The sequence below is a fragment of the Mercenaria mercenaria genome, chromosome 1 (genome assembly GCF_021730395.1).
Source record: "Mercenaria mercenaria strain notata chromosome 1, MADL_Memer_1, whole genome shotgun sequence".
Classification (NCBI taxonomy): domain Eukaryota; kingdom Metazoa; phylum Mollusca; class Bivalvia; order Venerida; family Veneridae; genus Mercenaria; species Mercenaria mercenaria.
Genome location: NC_069361.1, coordinates 2647103 through 2669157, shown reverse-complemented (window position 1 = coordinate 2669157; position 22055 = coordinate 2647103). Strand labels below are relative to the sequence as shown.

Sequence of the window (22055 nt, the reverse complement as noted above, 5' to 3'; positions counted from 1 at the left end):
ATATTGGAACACCTATACATTTTAAAATGAATAACTGTGGACTCAAGGAAATGTTAAAAGAGTACCCTGTGAAAATATGTGCTGCGGATCAACTTCAGATACGTAGGGGACAATACGTCATTTCAAATATTTATACATTTTGTATTACATTATAAACCGATGATCTGGACGAAAAATGAAGGACATTTTAAAACCGTTTGATGTGCATTGCAAGAAGTTGAATGATGACTTTATTTTGTCTTATTTTAGTTGATGCATGTAGTCTGTATAAGTGATACAAGCTTTGGCAATAAAAGATTGAAAGAACAATATGTCTTTGTTATTTATAACCTATACGTTTTAAATTGAGTTGACAGAAATATATGATGAAGCGTTGGTAACCATGGTGGTATACACAAATAAAACAACATATCTGGTTATTGTATTTTATTTATTCAACATCGTTTTCACAAAGTGGTATCATACTTCTCAATATGCGTCTCTCGCAATTCTAAATGAAGGATTGCATCAATGATATCTACAGATTTCGTAAGTAAAATTAGATTATGTTTGTTATTATTCCCTTAGACTGGAAACCAATCGTATTGAAATTTTTGACCACCTCCTCGTATCACATCTTTGACATAAAGCGCTATTTCCTCATTCTCAGGAATATACGTCATCCAGTCACTTTCACTGATTGCCTTAATATTGAAATTCATCTTATGAAACCGAATCATATAGATCAAAGAGTCTTTAAAAGATCTAAAAGTGCTCTTTTGCTTTAACCACTGTTTTATGCATCCGTGGGGAAAATGTTGTGCTGTTATTTTGCCAAGAGCCATTTTATACGGCTCATAGTCCAACATGTAATATAATGGTATGAATGATCTTACTACACAGTCAGAAAGTATTTTTCCACAGAGATCCAATGGTAGCACATCCATCATTTATACTATTTAAAACTGACTCTTTAGCCTGTTTTTCATACAAATTTCGTGTAATTGATCAACACAATTCAGCAACAAGTTCAAGTCAGACACGCTTTAAAATGCTCTTATCTACCAATTGCTGTTTGCATGATGATCACACAACATAGTAAATACATCTTTGTAGATATTTTTGGGTCCTTCAGGTTCCGTACTGATGTTACAGGGGCAATAGGAATTTGGTTGCAAGCTATGATCGCATCACTTGAGTTCTATTTTCGGATGGTATTTGCTAATGTATTGTCGGAGCATATATATCCATGTAGAGAAATTCATATCGAACTCTATTCTTGTTTTTGTTATGTTCTTGTACTTAACATAGAGACACCCTTTCGCTTCCAGAAAGTCGCGTATTGCGCATTCCATATCCACCATATAATGACCGTCAGGCAAACTGTCCCACATGTCCCTATATGGATCACCAGTGTGAATGATGGAGGTCTATATTTGAATTCGTCCTGTTTCTTATATAGGCTGTAAATAATTCTACAAAAGTGTCTGTGGAAATCCCAAGATGCACTTTACTGAAAAGCGCTTCATAATTCCATACTTTGTGATGTACTGGACACACTTCCTTTAGGTCAGCAGCGAATAAATTTATCAAATTCTCGAATACTCCCGAGCTATTTTCCATGATTTCAGTTCTGAGGTCAGAATGATTTTGTCTGATGAAAGCGCTGTTATATACTTTTCATTTGGGATATTTGTAGTAACAATCGTCATTCCTATTAATTCTGATTGGCCGGTTAAAAATATACATTCCAGTTTGGAACTGCTTTATCCAAACAAATGACTGACAAGTTTTTACAAGTAAGCTAGCCTTTCTTTGAGAATTAAATCTTTTGAACCAATCAGAATGCGTCATATCACTAGCCAATCAGAGCATTGGTATAAGCTATACTGACTAATCAGAACGTTGCTTTGGCTCTATTTATTATATTTCTCCCTGTAAATTCATTCACTGCATGTTTGGTTATCAAAGTGTAAGGATCAGGTAAGCTTACTTTGACGTATTTCTCGCATGAGTGATTTGACTTCCGGTTTAAGTTTATTGTCTTATAGTACTTATCGAGACCTTTGGTTAGATACCCTACATGCCTAGCTTTAGTTCAATTATGAAGGAGTTAACCGGGTTTGAACGCTTGAGTGATTTTGGCTCATTATTTGGTTCCTTTTTGAAACACGATTATCAAAGTATACATTTTTCGAATCTCCTTGACGAGACCTTTCCTACGATACCTCACTTGACCAGGTTCGAGTCTAGCAACGCGCAGAAAATGTGAATTTTAAGCGTGATTGATCTCACTTCCAGTTTGAGTGTACCAACTTATAAGTATTCGTCGAGACCTTCGGTTAGATACCCAACATGACTAGGTTTAATAATAAAGGCGTGAAGCCGGTGTTTCCGGATGAATGATTCCGGTTTTATCCTCGATATCCTGGAAAACGGATAGAGATAGGCCCATAATAGTACATATTTTCCGAACCTACTCGAAAATATCTTTCTAACGGTACTGGTCCCGACCCTGTACGCTGACTTTGCAATTTAATGACTTCATTTCCGGTTGGCACCTAGGTTATGGTAAAGTGTACCCTACAGGCTTCTCAAAAATGTCAGATACCAAAAATGTAAAACTGGACCCTAAAACGTCTTATTTTTGATGATTTTAGCAACCTTCTCAAAAAGAACCTTACTGGTTCTAAAACTCTAGATGGTCATTGAAAATGTTGGCAATTTTTTAGAAAACTATCAAAATTTTCTTTGACATCATATTATTGATGGTATGAAAGAGGCACTTCGGTTTATATGTGACCCAGAGATGATGTCGCCTCCCTTCCTGTACTCAATACACGGATTAACTTGGACAGATCAATAGGCCTTTGTTAATGCATCCGTCCATAAGTCAATAGACGCTAGACCTTGTGGCGGCGACTTTAAAGGGGTTAACTTTGACAGTTGAATAGGCTATTGTTAACGCATCCGCTCTTAAATAAATACATGCCAAACATTGTGCCGACTTTAAAGGGATTAACTTTGACATGTTAACTTCTTATTGTCCGGCCATCCGGCCTTACATCAACACACGCTAGACATTCTGACCATGATCACGTTTGATTCTCTCATGATCTAATCTAAATATAGCTTATGAAGTCGTTGTAAAAAATAGGTCTGAGCATGCGCATTTAGGGATAATACGCTTAGGGTTGGAGTCATTTTATCAGTAGACGCCAAGGAGAAAACATCGTCGACAAAAATGAAATACTTTATTTTCAGTTAACATTACTTCTAACGTAGCTATCTTAAATAAAGATTAATGTTTTAATTACAAATGTGATACATATTTTGCTTATCATTAATAAGTTATTTCTTTACCATACAATGTATTTATTCAGTTAGGTTATAGATAAATCTATATGATTATTAATTAAACATAATTAATGTATAGTTTTTGTTTTCGTGTTATGACCCCGTCTAGGGCTGAGCACCTGACCCTCGATGTGCACGATCACGCCCTAAATTGTGTATATAAGTCAGCTCTATATACTTCAGGGAGATATAAATAGCAAAGTGAGGTCATTCTTAAAATAGAAAGATGATGTCATTCTAAACATAGAATTCAGTATGGCCGCTGCGCATGACGTCATATATTCAAGATGGCCGCCGCGCCTGCGCAGTCGTGGGCCCAAAGAGCTGCCTATACTACTGACTTTCGTTAAATGTATCGCCTATAATCTGTAATATGTGAAAATACAGCGACCCTGGAGAATTGTGGATTATCGATTTTGTACATGCAATACCCTGTCACCATGGTGATCTAGCAAGGTGCCAGCGATACAAGATTCTGTGCACATGTCGCCGATGCAGTTTATGATAAATTGACAATTGGCAAGGGAAGACCGCTGTATTATTCTCAATTATGTTTTCTGGCCTTTTTCAAAAATTTACGAGTTCGGCATTTCGCCGCTACACGAAATATTTGGGCGGCGGGCGCCGCCCCAGCTCCTACGCCATGGCACATCTGAACTCTGAACCGTGATAAATCAGTCGACAAACCCTTCGAAGGCCTTGATTATAAATGTTAAGCATGCATATTTTATATACAATAAAACACATATTTTATATACAATTAAACATGCCAGTGTTAACCCTACGATAAGCTTATGTATCTTAGTGTTTGGAATCAATCAATTTTTCCGAGCCGATTAACTCTACATATACAAAAGATTCCAGATCGTTAATTGATCGCGGGCAGACAATTGTGCTCTGTTGAAATTTAACCAAACACAAGTTTACCTGCATAAACAGAAAGCATGATATGTCACCATGCGTGGATCCAGAGGGGGGGGGGGGGGGCCCGGGGGTCCGGACCCCCTCTGGAAAATCTTTAAAAAAGGAAAGAAGACAAGAAGGAAAGAAAATGTTTTTCGAAAAAGACAACATTAGGACTGCATGTAAAGTATATGCGGCTGCTGCTACATACGACCCCGACATAATTCATATTATTTATCTAAAAGAAACTAAGAATTTTACCTTCAAGAAAGCTTGATTTTATCATTTTCCCAAATTTAACAGGTTAGTCCATAAAACTGTCCCAGAATGCAAAAAATGAAGTGCTAGATTTCAAAATTTCCAGGGGGGGGGGGGGGGGGCAGGGGATCGGACCCCCTCTGAGAAAATTGGCTGTGTCCGTGCATGGTCACTATACCTGTCCAGTACTGGACATTATGGTAAACGCTTCTTTCCTGCACAAATGACAATTTCGCAACTTCTGTCCGGTTTGTACAAATTTCTGGCCGCGATAAACCATTTAACTTGTTTTCTAATGGAAATATGAGTAGTCGTGTTTAGCCCTTTTGGTATCATTTATCTTCTTTGGGGTTATTTCATGATTATTTGGTTATTATAAAACCCGGCCCAGCCCGGACCGGCCGAAACCACGGAAATAGCCGATACCAATTGTACGGAAACCACCGGAAACTTACGGAAGGAAGGCTAATATAATTACGAATGATATCGTGTCGTAATCAACTTAGATATTTAGAATTTAGAAAAAAAACACTGGACCTTATGATGCCCGCGAGGTATTTCTTTGATGAATGAGTTAAGACTGCGTATTCTTTCTGGTTGCAAAAACGTCTTTATATTATTTGTAAACTTATACACAGGAAGTCGTTATAGATAGCGTTGTTTTCTATTGCAAGGACGAGCCTTCTAATTAGTTTCTGAAATTTTGTATCGTTATCATAATATACTATATCATAATCACGTTTTGTGCAAAAAGTTGTTATATTTTGAAGAAAGGAACTCCTCGCGGGCCTCATAAAGTTCGGTGTTTTCTTAGTTGTTTTTTTTTCTGTAGTTCACTTCCTCACTTCTTAAATAAAGTATACATGTGTTCATACGTGTTACAACAGAATATATGCAAAGTACCTTGCAGTAAATACTCTAGAATGCCTATGAACTGATCAGACTGCTGAGGGCAAACTTTGACTTATGCACAATTTAAAAAGAGACAAAATGATAAAGCTATTTCAACAGATTCTTATTTCATTCTTCACCTATCTTTTAAATATTGCAGTTAGGAAAATGTTGTAAGCATTATATTGATGTCTAGACCAAGTTATTATTTGCCATCTGTTGCATGTTTTTTGTATCACAATCGTTTTCCTTTCAAAACTTCAAAACAGTTTCAGTGAAATGAATCACTACGTTATTGGAAACCATCAAGTAAATAATTATACAGAGACAAAAGTCTTGTGACAGGTGTTAAGGCTGAAATATAAAATCTATATCACGAAACAATGATAAAGGAATTGTGCAGACGATATTAGTAATTAAATATTCACTGGTTCTGAGTATTTATTGCACAGATAGATAGATAGATAGATAAAGAGAGAGAGACAGAGACAGAGACAGAGAGACAGACAGACAGACAGTTTATTCAAACAAAAGGCAATATGCACACATGTATATCCTAGGTTTCTAAATTACTTTCTGGTACTTATAACATGTGTAAAAATGTTTAGTTTTGCTCATCTCGGGGCTAGAGGGCTTGCACTTCCACTACCGTCAATCAAACCGAACCTGCAACATTTTCGTTTATGTCGTGTTGGGTGACCTGTGGTTTTCCACTTTTTTATTTTAAAGAAATCGAGGTATTACCGTATTTCAAACGTATTAAGGTGTAGGACGTATTTATAATCATTTAGCGCGTTACATGCCATAAATATATTATCATTTTAGATTCCCTACAGTTTGTTAACTCAGCGCCAGGTTATAGTGATTAGAACAGCCAGTCTACCTAACCCTCTGACCTGTGACATTCCGTGCAAAGCATAGTTGTAAAGTCGTATAAATACTATAGCCTACTTATTAACGGTTAATAATGTTACACACTGTTAGCCGCACGAGAACTACATGCAGATATAGACTTGTCATAGTGCACTACTGCGGGAAATATAAAGTGGAAGTATTGGACTGGGAAATTCATGGCATGATTAATTTTGATTGATGTATTTTTTTCTGCAATAAATTTTGGGAGATGAGTGTAAGGGCATAAGAAGAAGGCGGCTGGAATTGAAATTTGGTTTCTTTATACTAACCCCTCCCTCGATGGAGTGATGTAGGGTTGAGTAAGTGCTTTGAAGTGTAATGACACGGAAATATATCAATCTGACTAAAGTACATATCCTATTACGCTACGCATAGGATCTGAGAACGACCTATTCATGGCCTCGTTCTGAAGACCCTTTCGCTAGCCAATCAGAGCCTAGCTTACAACATTTTGCAAATCTACCTGTAGCCTTGACTTTTAATATTTACAATTCTTAAGTCGTATTGTGTCAGATGACCGGTTAGCTCAGTCGGTAGGCCACTTGCTTTGTAAACGAGGGGTCCCGGGTTCGAGCCCTGAAATAACTGCATATTTTTCTTACTCTTTGGCATTCGAACAAGTCGTCTGATTGGTTAAAATAAAAATAGCAATACTGGAAATCCAAAATATACAGAAGACGTATGTGAATGGGTCGTTCTCAGATCTTCGTTTAGAAGATCAAGTACTTTAGTCAGATTGGGAAATATATAGTCATAACGGTATGATTTCCATGTAGAAATTAATGAAGTGATAGTTTATATGACTGAAATTGTGTGTTATACTATGGCAATGAGGATAAAAGTATAGGGTACTGTGTGTAATACTTCTCAATATTCAACGCTGCATTCTTCGTGCGTAATCGGTATCCCGACCTATCCTAAATTTTTGACCAGACCCTAATTGTTTTTTGGTCTTTGAGATTTTTATTTTTTTTTATTTTTAATTAAAAGTTTAAAAAACTGCTCATTCTATGCTTTAAAAATTGTCAGTGATATTAGAAATTATTCGTATTCATTTTTTCTTTTTGACACAAAAATAATTTCCGGAAAGTCTCACTGAATAAAAAAAAGAATTTTAAAAAACTGCCTACTTACTATCTATTTTTTTAGGCATGTTACCGGACACAAAGAATTATTTAGGCCTTGGGAATGTACATGTGAAACGATAATTCTTTTTTGACTGTGTGTGTGTGTGTTTATAAAGTAAATTGTGGATTAATAGACCAAGCTTTTTTTCGATGTCCGTCATTTCATTACCGACATTGTGGAAGTTAAACTACAGAAGAAAAAAAAAACAACTAAGAAAACACTGAACTTTATGAGGCCCGCTAAGAATTCCTTTCTTCAAAATATAACAACTTTTTGCACAAAACGTGATTATGATATATAGTATATTATGAAAACGATACAAAATTTCAGAAACTAATTAGAAGGCTCGTCCTTGCAATAGAAAACAACGCTATCTATAACGACTTCCTGTGTATAAGTTTACAAATAATATAAAGACGTTTTTGCAACCAGAAAGAATACGCAGTCTTAACTCATTCATCAAAGAAATACCTCGCGGACATCATAAAGTCCAGTGTTTTTTTTTTTCTAAATTCTAAATATCTAAGTTGATATCGACATGATATCATTCGTAATTATATTAGCCTTCCTTCCGTAAGCAATCGAATGTTTCTCATTGCAGAGTTGGTGCAGCCGTTCTGCGCAAGCGCGGAATTATTATCAAATGGAACGCACAGCAAAAATACTCATTTTTTTGCATGTCCTCGCGCATTTAGTGTATAATATGCATAATATACTGACTAAAGGTTACGGTTAGAATCACCATGGTTACAAAATATATACATTTAAGATATTTCTGTTCAAATTTAGTTAATCCGGTATATACCGGAGTCTGTAATATATCACAGGCGCACCAACCACAGCCTAAGGGGGCAAGGGACAGTAAATTTGAAAACTCCACAACTCTGCGCTGATACCAGTGCGAAAAAAATCATAAAAAATCCAGTTTCGACATATTCAAGGCAATTGTTGAGCGAATGTCTCGCATAGACATAGCACTTCATTATGTGACATTTTCAGTCTGCCGATTCTGTTTCTCCTGTGATAAAAACGAGTAAAACGCAGGTTTCAGGACACTAAATTTTTAGACAAAAATGGCCCAAAATGCACTCCTTGTGCGACCTGTACCGTATTATCTGCAAATGACTGACCTAAAACACATGCATATTTTTAAAGCATGTGGCCAGACGAAAATAATGGTGGGAAGAAAAGTATCACATAACCGTTTACTTTTTCCGCAAATTTGAGCTGAAGCTGGATGGATGGAGGACCGTTTCCAATTCGTCTGACTTCCGTTACCTCAGGTAAAGTTTTAGACCCGGCCGTCTACATGGAGCTAGGAAAATCGATACATGCACATATTTATTTTACACAATAATCACTCGTACGCAGGAATCCTTAGTTCTATAAACATCATAAATAACCAGTTGAATATATATGCCTGTAAAGTACATATGTCTATTTTATTTAAAAAACGTACCGGGCCAAATGCGAAACTGGCCCCTGCAAAAAATCGGTATCGGCTATTTCCGTGGTTTCGGCCGGTCCGGGTAGGGCCGGGATTTATTTATAGGTCAGAGACCACCAATTCCAAAAAGTACAGGGAACTTACTGGGAATGAGGTAAGTGTATACCTGGGAATAAGGTAACGTCTGTGCGTTCTGATTGGTCAGTGATGTAAACAAAACCAGGAAGTGATTATTTTTTCAAAATTGATATTTTTTCACTGCATTTACAGTATTTTATTATACATTTTGACAAAATTTGCTACATTTTATGTGTATTGAAAAAAGGTTTTATCAAACGAATTTCTCCCGCCATGTCAATGATGTAAACAGGGGGTCATCTCATTCACACGAAAATTACTTAAATAAAGTATCACTATTCATATGTTTTTCGTCCGATATTTTGGTAGAACTAAGATAGTTCTTGAAAAACTTGTAATTAGATATACATGTTTCGATGTATGGAAGGCCGTACACGCCATAATGTTACAATGTAAGTCTATGGGAAAACAATTGGTGGTCTCTGACCAATAACCTGATTATTTCCCTTGTAAGATAAGCTCTCGTTCAAGGAGTATTCCTGCAAAATTTGAGAAAAGTAAAAAGTAACATATTTCTTATTTTTAAGACAGTGTTGGCAGTATAAGTCATAATCGCTAATGATTGTTGGAAGTATCATGTAGATGTAGAGATGTATCATAGATATTTCTAATATATTTTCTTCATTATAATCATTCTGTATGCCTACAGATAACTCGCCAATAGCGGGTCACTATCTAAACTTTTAGCATATAGTGAAGAATGTTTAGACTTCCCTGATATCTAAACCTACTAACACTTAAAACTATTGCTTGCATTCATTTAAATGTTTGATTTATTTTATTCATTCTTTTATGTCTGAAGTTATGATGAAATGTTTATACCTGTCTGATTTACCAATAGGGGGTCACTTTTGCCAATAGGGGGTCACCTAGTTTATCATATTTTCTATCCATTTAAAATAGTCTTTTTCTGACAAAACATGACTATGGTATTAGAAATAAACATTTCAAGACAGAATATAATGAGAGACAGTATGTTTATATTTCAAACAGGAGATATTAAGTCAAAGAATATAGCACTAGTTTTCACAGTTGTATTTCTATGCATAATTAGCACCACCTATATTTAAAACTAAAATCAAAATATTGATTCACAGAACCTTATTCATTTATCTAGATTTGCCAGTTCAAACCAGTACAACATCAAATCAACCTTTGATTTGTATTTTTAAGCAAAATAAACAACCTTTTGATTATCCCTGAAATGGGTGATTCTCTATTGGCTGAATGGCCGCCTCTGTTTGATGGCACTTTTTTTCATGGAAGTCAATCTAAAATTCATAATCATATTATTCCTATGAAAGTGTGTGTTTCACTCTTCAAAATGGTACCAAATTTGTGTGGTTTTATCTAAGAAATTGTGAGGTATGCTCAAAAATATTCTACTTTGAAGAATTCAAGAGTGCTAAAATCCAAGTCAGGAAACATGGTTGCAAGAGTTATCTACTCATGGAACTCAAACTCATTAGATTAGATCCATCTTCTTTTGTCTAATAATTGCTAAATGATAAGTTTATATAACTGGATACTTAAACATTGTGTACTCTAATATGTTTAAGAGAGATTCACATTTTATTTCCAAGTGACCCGCTATTGGCAGTGATTCTCTATTGGCGAGTTGACTGTACTTCTTGTCAATTCGACCCTTCCTGTGGTTTCGATCCCTTAGCATTTTCCGAAATGACGCATCTGACATCAGCCAAGTACCGGTAACGTTCGATACGTCGAAGATTCACCTAAGCGTAAAACGCGAATTTATCACTCAGCATGCGCAACAAGCAGATAAATCATCAAACAAATGGTTGCCACAGTATATATTTGACCTTAATTTCATCTAAATTCCCGATTATTTGCCATTAAATCGTTGTAGTTTCCATTTAATATTCGCTAAACTTTCTTCCACGCAACCGACTCTTGCAGGTGTGTATTGATTTTTCAGCCGGTAGTTGCTTCCCTTTCAAAAACCCCGTATTTTACCGTTAAATTCATATTTACTGGTCTGCCATTTTTAATGCAAAATGAGGCGAGCGGCCGACGATTTCGCGGGTTGTTGGGTCATGCAATTGTCCGCGCACCTGCTATTTTGACTCTAAATTTTTGATTTTGCTTTGAATCTTATTTAATAATACATTTTGTTGCATAATGCCAGTATTTTTGATTTTTCAACCAACTAATTGGTGTCTTATAGAGGGTCAAACGAAATAAGGCTGCAGTGCCTAAAACTAATTTCTTCGTCCAGAAACTAATCATCCAGTTGACATGTGTTTTTAAAAAGTTACACTTTCCAGTTTGTACATTGTTATTTTACAATTCTACATACAAGTGGCTTCAGGGTGGAATGAACAAAGTGAACTGTGCGGTAAATACTAATTTTTCACATTAAACAAGACTTTCTACACATATGCATTCAGAGGGTGCGAATTAACAAGAAAGCTTTTTAGTGATTCAGACCGATGACATGGTTGGTTTTATGTATGCATAATTTATATATTTTATATTTCTTTGTGTTTTAAGCTATTTATATCTTTGGAGGAATGCCCAAAATATACTTTGACCTAATTTTGACCCTCGCACATGTCTTTGTTAATGCGCATGCGCAGAATGAAGTGTTAAGGGGATCGAAACTACAGCATAACAGGCTATATACAGTGTATCTATTAAAGGTAGAAAGATTCAGGAACAACTAGTATTTCTGTGCCAGTCATAAGCAGGTCTAGGAAAATGGTATATTCAGGGACGCTAACTCGCGAAATTCGAGTAAGAATAAAAAAATGTGAGTAGAAAATCATGGCACTCGAATATTTTCGCGATCACGTTCGAAAATCGGGGAATTCGCTCAAACTGTCCTTTTCTCTTTAAAAACTCCTTTGGGGCAGTTAATTTACCGATAATCACTTGACTGCTTGTAGACCCTTGTCGCTTTATACAAAAGTAATTATCGGATATCTAAGTAAGCGTCTAGGCAATATCTGTTTTCATTTGCAGGGTTTTCCTTGACGCACATTTTTGTGCGTTTTAGCACACTGATTTTCAAAATGACCCTCGAAATAATTCTGAACGCATCATTGTTGACCGACTCAACTCAACTACCGGCCGAAATTACGGCGACACGAGTTTTCATACCCAATATTGTAAGTAAGTACTGATTCGTGCGTAGGTATGAAGTAGTAAAGGTAGACTGCGTTCTAGGTTAAAATTTAATTATCGGCTCGATATTGACGTCTCTTTATACGGTAAACCATTCAACAAAATGGTGCATCAACAAAAGATTACGTTTTTCTTGTCATCTGCATGGAGGAAAACTCTGTTGAAAGGTCCTCGACCGAAAATGTAAACATTCATATATATCATATGTCATCACTTCGAAATAAAATGCTGGCCATGTATCAAAGATTCAAAACAAACCTTTCATATCAGGCTGCAAAAGCTTTGCAACACTACACTTAGACAAAAATTTCGTCACAAAACTTGTCGAAAGATCCCTCCATCACGCAGATGCACTCAAAAGGTTGCAATTACTGTCTGATTTCAAAAAAAGTGTAAAAAATTAATTTGTTGATGTACTCGTATTTCTTTTTGTTCTTTACAGTACATTGCAAGTTAATTTATCATAAACACACTGTTTACTTTTGGATTTTTTATATAGATTTCAATACCATTTTATTCATTTTTTTAAAACTTAAAAAAAATGACCCCTTGAAATTGAAAATGACCCTCAAAGTCAAATATGAAGGGGTCATAATGACCCCCTATCAAAATTTCCAAGGGAAAACCCTGACTATACCACCAGTGTGGAAGTAGTTTGGATTCTACAAGATATGTAAAGGTGCAGCAGCAAAAGAAAATTAAAAAATGGGGAGCGTTGTTTGCCGATTATGCAATAAAGACCGCAAATAATGGGTATCTAGACATTACACCTCTGGGACAATACACCCTTGGACTTTACTCCTCCAGGTCTTTACACCCTAGGACTTTACACCTCCTTTATTTATATGCTATAGATATCTGTTGTGCAGGCAATATTGATTATTCAAGTTATAATTGATTTGATTAAATAGAAAGTGTATGTCACACTTATTCTGAGTAATTGATAATTAAAAGTTATGCTTGTAGCAATGTGCAATATTAATCCACTGTTGATGGTAAATGAAATAGATTGAAACTGTTAAAATGGTTAAAGAAATAAAAGTTAATTGTGTATTTTTGTAGGTTCTCAACACAGAATATTTAGCCTAATCATTGACATTTTCCCAATAGATTGTAATTCTTTTGTAGATGTTTTAAGAATGAATGCTGGTTCAAAATGTTGTGAAATTCAAATTTGCTTTTTTTTTTTAGATTTATTTATTATTAAAGTACATATTTTAATTAATAACTCATTTTTAAACATATTTATTTATTATTAAGGTATTGTAGTTAATAACTCATTATTAAACAGATTTATTTATTATTCCAGTATTCTAAATCTAATTTATAACTCATTTTTAGCTCGACTATTCAAAGAATAGTCTAGCTATTCTACTCACCCTGGTGTCGGCGTCGGCATCACACCTTGGTTAAGTTTTTGCATGCAAGTACATACAGCTATCATTTAAAGGCATATAGCTTTGAAACTTGTTTATTCTTTTTCTAGGTCAATTACCAACCTCACTGGGTCAAGTTCCATAACTCTGACATGTATTTTGAGCAAATTATGCCCCCTTTTGGACTTAGAAAATTTTGGTTAAAGTTTTACATGCAAGTTACTATCTCCAAAACTAATGCAGATATTGAATTGAAACTTCACATGTGTCTTTGGGGTAATAAAACTAGTTGATAGCAGCAAGTCCCATAACTCTGACCTTCATTTTGGCCAAATTATGCCCCCTTTTGGACTTATAAAATTCTTTTTAAAGTTTTGCGTGCAAGTACATACAGCTATTACTAAAAGGCATATAGATTTGAACCTTATTTTTTCTTTTTCTAGGTCAGTAACCAACCTCACTGGGTCAAGTCCCATAACTCTGACATGTATTTTGAGCAAATTATGCCCCCCTTTGGACTTAGACAAATCTGGTTAAGGTTTTACATGCAAGTTACTATCTCCAAAACTAATGCAGATATTGAATTTAAACTTCACATGTGTCTTCGGGGCTATAAAACTAGTTGATAGCAGCAAGTCCCATAACTCTGATATGCATTTTTGGTCAAATTATGCCCCCTTTTGAACTTAAAACTCTTTTGATATTTAACATTTTGGGTAAAATTTTCCTGCTTGTGGGACAATATTTCGAATAGTCGAGCTTGGCTGTCTTACAGACAGCTCTTGTTAAACATATTGTGAATTTTAATTGACCACCTTAGAATTATTTGTCAAATATTGTGAAGGAAGAAAGATTATACATTTAAAATGATAATTTACAAGTGTTTGTCAATTTATTTTGTGTCAGTCATTACATTTTATAAAACAATATTGAAAGATTTTTTTAATGTAGAGTCAGTGTACCTGGTTTCGCACACCTTTTACACACTTCGTGAAATAAACTGAAATATGTGGAAGCAATTTATTATTTTGCATTTTCAGGCAGAAGAGTAGATACATGGCTCTTTATTTATGTACTAGGTTATTCTTCATGTGATAACTGCTCACCACTGGTAGCTCTCCAATATAGCAATAAAGTGTCCCATTATTCAGACATATTTGTACCCGGTTTCGCACACCATGACTAAAAATTCTCCAATTCTTTGTACAATACGGATATTGGTTGAATCGAAATTGCACAACACTGATACTTCTGTAGAAACTGTATTTTTAGCTGTCATTATCATAATGATGTCGCTATAACATGCACAAACGAGGTACCCTCAGTGGTGTCTAATTTTATGCTGTCTCCGTGAAACTTTTACTACACTTTTATATATCCTTGTCTTTTATCAGAATGCATGCTTGTCATTTAGAAAACTGTAGGAACATTCAAAAGGAGATCTGGTCCCTTGATTTCACCAGTTTAAATTTCTCTTGGCAAGTATTTCATTACATTTGTCTGTTTAAAAATGGATCTCATTGCTTTATGACTTATATCGTCCAAGATAGAAGAATCAATTCTAAAAAAATATTTTTTTTATTTTTAGCTCTACTATTCGAAGAATAGTCTAGCTATATACTACTCACCCTGGCGTCGGCGAGGGCGTCACACCTTGGTTAAGTTTTTGCATGCAAGTACATACAGCTATCATTCAAAGGCATTATAGCTTTGAAACTTATTTTTTCTTTTTCTTGGTCAATTACCACCCTCACTGGGTCAAGTTCCATAACTCTGACATGTATTTTGAGCAAATTATGCCCTCTTTTGGACTTAGAAAAATCTGGTTAAAGTTTTACATGCAAGTTACTATCTCCAAAACTAATGCAGATATTTAATTGAAACTTTACATGTGTCTTCGGGGTTATAAAACTAGTTGATAGCAGCAAGTCCCATAACTCTGACCTTCATTTTGGCCAAATTATGCCCCCTTTTGGACTTGAAAATCCTGGTTAAAGTTTTGCGTGCAAGTACATACAGCTATTACTAAAAGGCATATAGATTTGAAACTTATTTTTTAGCTCGACTATTCGAAGAATAGGGGAGCTATCCTACTCGCCCTGGCGTCGGCGTGAGGGTCACACAAATGTTAAAGTTTGCGTACCACCCCAAATATTTTCAAAGTCCATTGAGATATTGCTTTCATATTTTGCATACTTGTTTACCATCATGACCCCAGTCTGTAAAAAGGAGGAGGCAACTCTATCAAGCATTTTGACTGAATTATGGCCACTTTTCAACTTAGAATAAATGTTAAAGTTTGCGTACCACCCCAAATATTTTCAAAGTCCATTGAGATATTGCTTTCATATTTTGCATACTTGTTTACCATCATGACCCCAGTCTGTAAAAAGGAGGAGGCAACTCTATCAAGCATTTTGACTGAATTATGGCCCCTTTTCGACTTAGAATATGCTTATTGTAATGTTAAAGTTTTACTCATTGCTTATATTATACTATCAAGCACTGAGAATAGTCGAGCGCGCTGTCCACTGACAGCTCTTGTTCTTTTTCTAGATCATTTACCAACCTCATTGGGTCAAGTCCCATAACTCTGACATGTATTTTGGGCAAATTATTCCCCCTTTTGGACTTAGAAAATTCTGGTTAAAGTTTTACATGCAAGTTACTATCTCCAAAACTAATGCAGATATTGAATTGAAACTTCACATGTGCCTTCGGGGTTATAAAACTAGTTGATAGCATCAAGTCCCATAACTCTGATATGCATTTTGGTCAAATTATGTCCCCTTTTAAACTTAAAACTCTTTTGATATTTAACCTTTTTGGGTAATATTTTCCTGCTTCTGGGACAATATTTCGAATAGTCGAGCTTGGCTGTCTTACGGACAGCTCTTGTTTTTATGGGCATATATTTTATTCCATAAATCATATAAATATAATAACATACAAGCTCTATGGCTTTTGCAAAGACTACATTAACAATGTTTAATATGGAACTACCTAAACTTGATAAAATATCATAACTCTACATAGAGTAACATTGCCTAAATCCGACACATTCCAAATACTGACACCAATTGTGTTTTATGTTATGCATATTAATAAAGTCATTAAAGGACAAGAAATTTCCATTTCCATCTAAGAAATCATTAACTAAAATAATGCCATTTCTTACAAATCTCGGAAAACAAATACTTGTTCTTCCAACTTTAAACATACTGTTGTACCAGACAGATAAGGAGCGAAATTTACTCCATGAGTTTGGGCATTGTAAGCTTAATTGTGCGAATTTTATGAACACATTCCAGAACATGTTTTTGACAGTAATTATGTCTCCCCCAGGAGACATATTGTTTTTGCCCTGTCCGTCCGTCCGTCCTTCCGTCCATCCGTCCATACGTCACACTTCATTTCCGAGCAATAACTGGAGAACCATTTGACCTAGAACCTTCAAACTTTATAGGGTTGTAGGGCTGCTGGAGTAGACGACCCCTATTCTTTTATGGGTCACTCTGTAGGGGCCTGAACATTGAAAACCATTTCCGATCAATAACTAGAGAACCACTTGACCAAGAATGTTGAAACTTCATAGGATGATTGGTCATGAAGAGTAGATGACCCCTTTTGATTTTGGGGTCACTCAGTCAAAGGTCAAGGTCACAGGGGCCTGAACATTGAAAAGCATTTCTGATCAATAACTAGAGAACAACTTGACCCAGAATGTTGAAACTTCATAGGATGATTGGTCATGAAGAGTAGATGACCCCTATTGATTTTGGGGTCACTCCGTCAAAGGTCAAGGTCACAGGGGCCTGAACATGGATAACCATTTCCGATCAATAATTAGAGAACCACTTGACCCAGAATGTTGAAACTTCATAGGATGATTGTACATGCAAAGTAGATGACCCCTATCGATTTTGGGGTCAATCCATTAAAGGTCAAGGTCACAGGGGCCTGAACATTGAAAAGCATTTCCGGTCAGTAACTTGAGAACCACTTGACCCAGAATGATGAAACTTAATAGGATGATTGGTCATGCAGAGTAGATGACCCCTAACGATTTTGGGGTCACTCTGTGAAAGGTGAAGGTCACAGGGGCCTGAACATTGAAAACCATTTCCGGTCAGTAACTTGAGAACCACTTGATCCAGAATGATGAAACTTCATAGGATGATTGGTCATGCAGAGTAGATGACCCCTAACGATTTTGGGGTCACTCTGTTAAAGGTCAAGGCCACAGGGACCTGAACATGGAAAACCATTTCCAATCAATAACTTGATAACCACTTGACCTACAATGTTGAAACTTCATAGGATGATTGTTCATGCAGAGTAAATGACCCCTATTGTTTTTGGGGTCACTCCGTTAAAGGTCAAGGTCACAGGGGCCTGAACATTGATAACCAGTTCCGATCAATAACTTGAGAACCACTTGACCTACAATGTTGAAACTTAATAGGATGATTGGACATGCAGAGTAGATGACCCCTATTTATTTTGAGGTCACTTGATCAAAGGTCAAGGTCACAGGAGCCTGAACAGTGACTTGAGAACCACTAGGCCAAGAGTGTTGAAATTTAGCGGGAAGACTGGACATGCCAAGTAGATGATCCCTATTGCAGCCAACCATCAGTGTCTCTTTGACTTTCACTCCTGACCCCTATTGACTTCTTGCCTATAGGACTTTGCATTGGGGGAGACATGCGCTTTTTTACAAAAGCATTTTCTAGTTACTTTATTATTCAAAAAATCATTTCCATATTTTGGCAGATCTTCCAGGAAAGGGTATATATCTTTCACTAGATTAAAATATTTAATATTGTAATTATTCCAGCCACAAAAGGAGCGCATCTGAAGCATATTTGAAGTACAAATGAAGCTTCCCCCTGGAGTATCAAAGAAGTACTTTTGAAGCCCCCTGCTTCTAAAGCGCTTCTCATCTACAGCAGATATTTACTTAAGCCAAGAAATGCAGGAGCGCATTTGAAGTCCCCGTCTGAAATATGTAAATAAGTGCTTCAAATGTACTTCAGTGTGCAAATTAAGATGAGGTGCAGCTGAAGTACCTAGTCAGAAGTGTCACTGAAGTACCCCTTCAGAAGCGCCATTGAAGTACGTACAAAGAAGCGTCAACAGAAATTAGGATGAGGCACAGCTGAAGTACCTAGTTAGAAGCACCAGTGAAGTATAGTCAGAAGCGCCATTGAAGTACGTACAGTGTAGCGTACAAATTAGCATCATTGAGGCACCGAAGAAAAAGTACAGCTATTGCACTCGCCCCAGCATCAGCGTTGATTAAAATTTTTGATAAAGTCAAATATCTCTGTTATAATTATCAAAGCTATTGAATTGAAACTTAAAATAGTTAATTACTATCAGAGTCTACACATTTTGCGTAGTTTATCAACATTTGTATTTTGTAGTTTATTATAATGAAATTTCATGGTGTTTTTAGCTCACCTGTCACATAGTGACAAGGTGAGCTTTTGTGATCACCCTTCGTCCGTCGTCAGTCCATCTGTCCGTCTCATGTGTCCGTGCATCAACAATTTCTTGTCTGTAAGATTGTGGTTTCATTTATGATTTTACTTTAACCAAACTTGCACACAACTTGTATCACCATAAGATCTCAGTTCGTTTCTTGACCTGGCCAGATCCCATTACAGGTTCCAGAGTTATGGCCCCTGAAAGGGCCAAAATTAGCTATTTTGACCTTGTCTGCACAATAGCAGCTTTATTTATAATTTGATTTTTACCAAACTGGCACACAACTTGTATCACCATAAGATCTCGATTCCTTTCATGAACTGGTCAGATTCCATTATGGGTTCCAGAGTTATGGCCCCTAAAAGGGCCAGAATTAGCTATTTTGACCTTGTCTGGACAATAGCAGCTTCATTTATGATTTGAATTTAACCAAACTTGCACACAACTTATATCACCATATGATCTTGGTTCCTTTCTTGAACTGGTCAGATTCCTTTATGGGTTCCAGAGTGATGGCCCCTGAAAGGGCCAGAATTAGCTATTTTGACCTTGTCTGCACAATAGCAGCTTCATTTATGATTTGAATTTAATCAAACTTGCACAAAACTTGTGTCACCATAAGATGTTTGTTCCTTTCTTGAACCGACCAGATCCCATAATGGATTCCAGAGTTATGGCCCCTGAAAGGGCCAAAATTAGCTATTTTGACCTTGTCTGCACAATAGCAGCTTCATTTATGATTTGATTTTAACCAAACTTGCACAAAACTTGTATCATCACAAGATCTTGGTTCCTTTTTTTGAACTGGCCAGATTCCTTCATGGGTTCCAGAGTTATGGCCCCTTAAAGGTCCAAAATTGGCTATTTTGGCTTTTGCAGCCATATAGAGACTTCATTTATGGTTTTATTTGATACAAACTTCCAAAATATCTTCAACAACAATAAATCTTGGATTCCATGACAAATCAGATCCATTCGTAGGTTCCAGAGTTATTTTATATCTGATTACCTCCCCTGATTGTAATCAAAATGGATTTATATCAGTAAGTACTTATAGGGCTTACTCGAAATTTCATTATTGTCATTAGTTGGACTGAGCCAATGAGGGTAGATAACTATGGACTGATTTATGTCAAATTACCTCCCTTTATTTCAAATTAAAATGGGTATATCTCCGTAACTAATGAAGAAACTGATCTGAAATTTCATTTATGTCAACAGATTTATTTGGCAGATCCTTCTTTTGTTAACTTACAATCATTTTTTTTTAATTACTTCCCTTTTACGTTACTATAAATAGCTTGTTTTTAGTAACTTTTTTTATTATTGGCCGTAGGGAAAAACCGAGACAACTTTTCTGTGGTACAACATGGATGGTACCTCCAATTTTTAGGTGTATTTTGACATATCTGTACCTTGTAAGAATTTTTTTTAGCTTACCTGTCACATAGTGACAAGGTGAGCTTTTGTGATCACCCGTCGTCCGTGCGTGCGTGCGTCCGTCCGTCCGTCAACAATTTCTTGTCTGCACGATAGTGGTTTCATTTATGATTTTATTATGCCCCCCTTCAAAGAAGGAGGGGTATATTGTTTTGCAGATGTCGGTCGGTCGGAATGTAGACCAATCCGTTTCTGGATGGTAACTCAAGAACGCTTGGGCCTAGGATCATGAAAGTTGATAGGGAGGTTGGTCATCACCAGCAGATGACCCCTATTGATTTTGAGGTCTGTGTGTCAAAGGTCAAGGTCACAGTGACCCTGAATAGTAAAACGGTTTCCGGATGGTAACTCAAGAACGCTTGGGCCTAGGATCATGAAAGTTGATAGGGAGGTTCGTCATCACCAGCAGATGACCCCTATTGATTTTGAGGTTAGTATGTTAAAGGTCAAGGTCACAGTGACCCTGAACAATTAAACGATTTCCGGATGATAACTCAAGAACGCTTCAGCCTAGGGTCACGAAAATTGATAGGCAGGTTGGTCATGACCAGCAGATGACCCCTATTGATTTTGAGGTCAGTATGTCAAAGGTCAAGGTCACAGTGAACAGGAACAGTTAAATGTTTTCCGAGCAATAACTCTAGAACGCTTGGGCCTAGTTTCAGGAAAATTGATAGTTAGATTGGCCATGACCAGCAGATGTCTCCTATTGATTTTGAGGTCATTAGGTCAAAGGTCAAGGTCGCATTGGCCAGGAACAGTTAAACAGTTTCTTCTTGTCCAAAACCATAGGGCCTAGGGCTTTGATATTGGGTATGTAGCAAAATCTAGTGGTCCTCTACCAAAATTGTTCAGATTATTTCCCTGGGGTCATATATAGCCCCATCCCGGGGGTCACATGGTTTATATAGACTTATATAGGAAAAAAATTTGAAAAACCTCTTGTCCAAAACCACAGGGCCTAGGGCTTTGATATTTTGTATATGACATCATCTAGTGGTCCTCTACTAAGATTGTTCAAATTTTTCCCCAAGGGTCAAATATATCCCCGCCCTGGGGGTCACATGGTTTACATAGACTTATATAGGGAAAAACTTTGAAAATCTTCTTGTCCAAACCACAAAGACTATGGCTTTGATATTTTGTAATGTAGCATCATCTAGTGGTTCTCTACCAAGGTTGTTCAAATTATCCCTCTAGGGTCAAATAGGCCCCGCCTCAGGGGTCACATGGTTCATATAGACTTATATAGGGAAAAACTTAGAATCTTCATGTCCATAACTTACATCATTCAAATTTGGACCACATGTATAGTTTTGAGTGGCAAGATGAACCTTGACATGAGTTGACCTTGATCTTGACCTAGTGACCTACTTTAACATTTCTTTAGCTACAGCCTTCAAATTTGGACCACATGCATAGGTTTGTGTACTGAAACAAACTTTGACCTTGTTATTGACCTAGTGACCTACTTTCACATTTTTGAAGGTACAGACTTCAAATTTGTACCACATGCATAGTTTTTTGTTCCAAAATAAAATTTGACACAGCCTTCAAATTTGAACCACAAGCATAGTTTTGTG

The 22055-nt window shown here is 36.4% G+C and overlaps 1 protein-coding gene across 1 annotated transcript in view; it reads left to right on the top strand.

Moving 5' to 3' along the window:
* The first annotated feature begins 9477 nt into the window (after nt 1-9477).
* LOC123545167 (zinc finger and BTB domain-containing protein 14-like) overlaps nt 9478-22055 on the top strand; it is a 31970-nt gene continuing 19392 nt past the window's right edge. The window contains exon 1 of the mRNA XM_053538014.1: nt 9478-9520. The gene's annotated coding sequence lies outside the window, so the exon portion shown is untranslated. The remainder of the gene's footprint in view (nt 9521-22055) is intronic.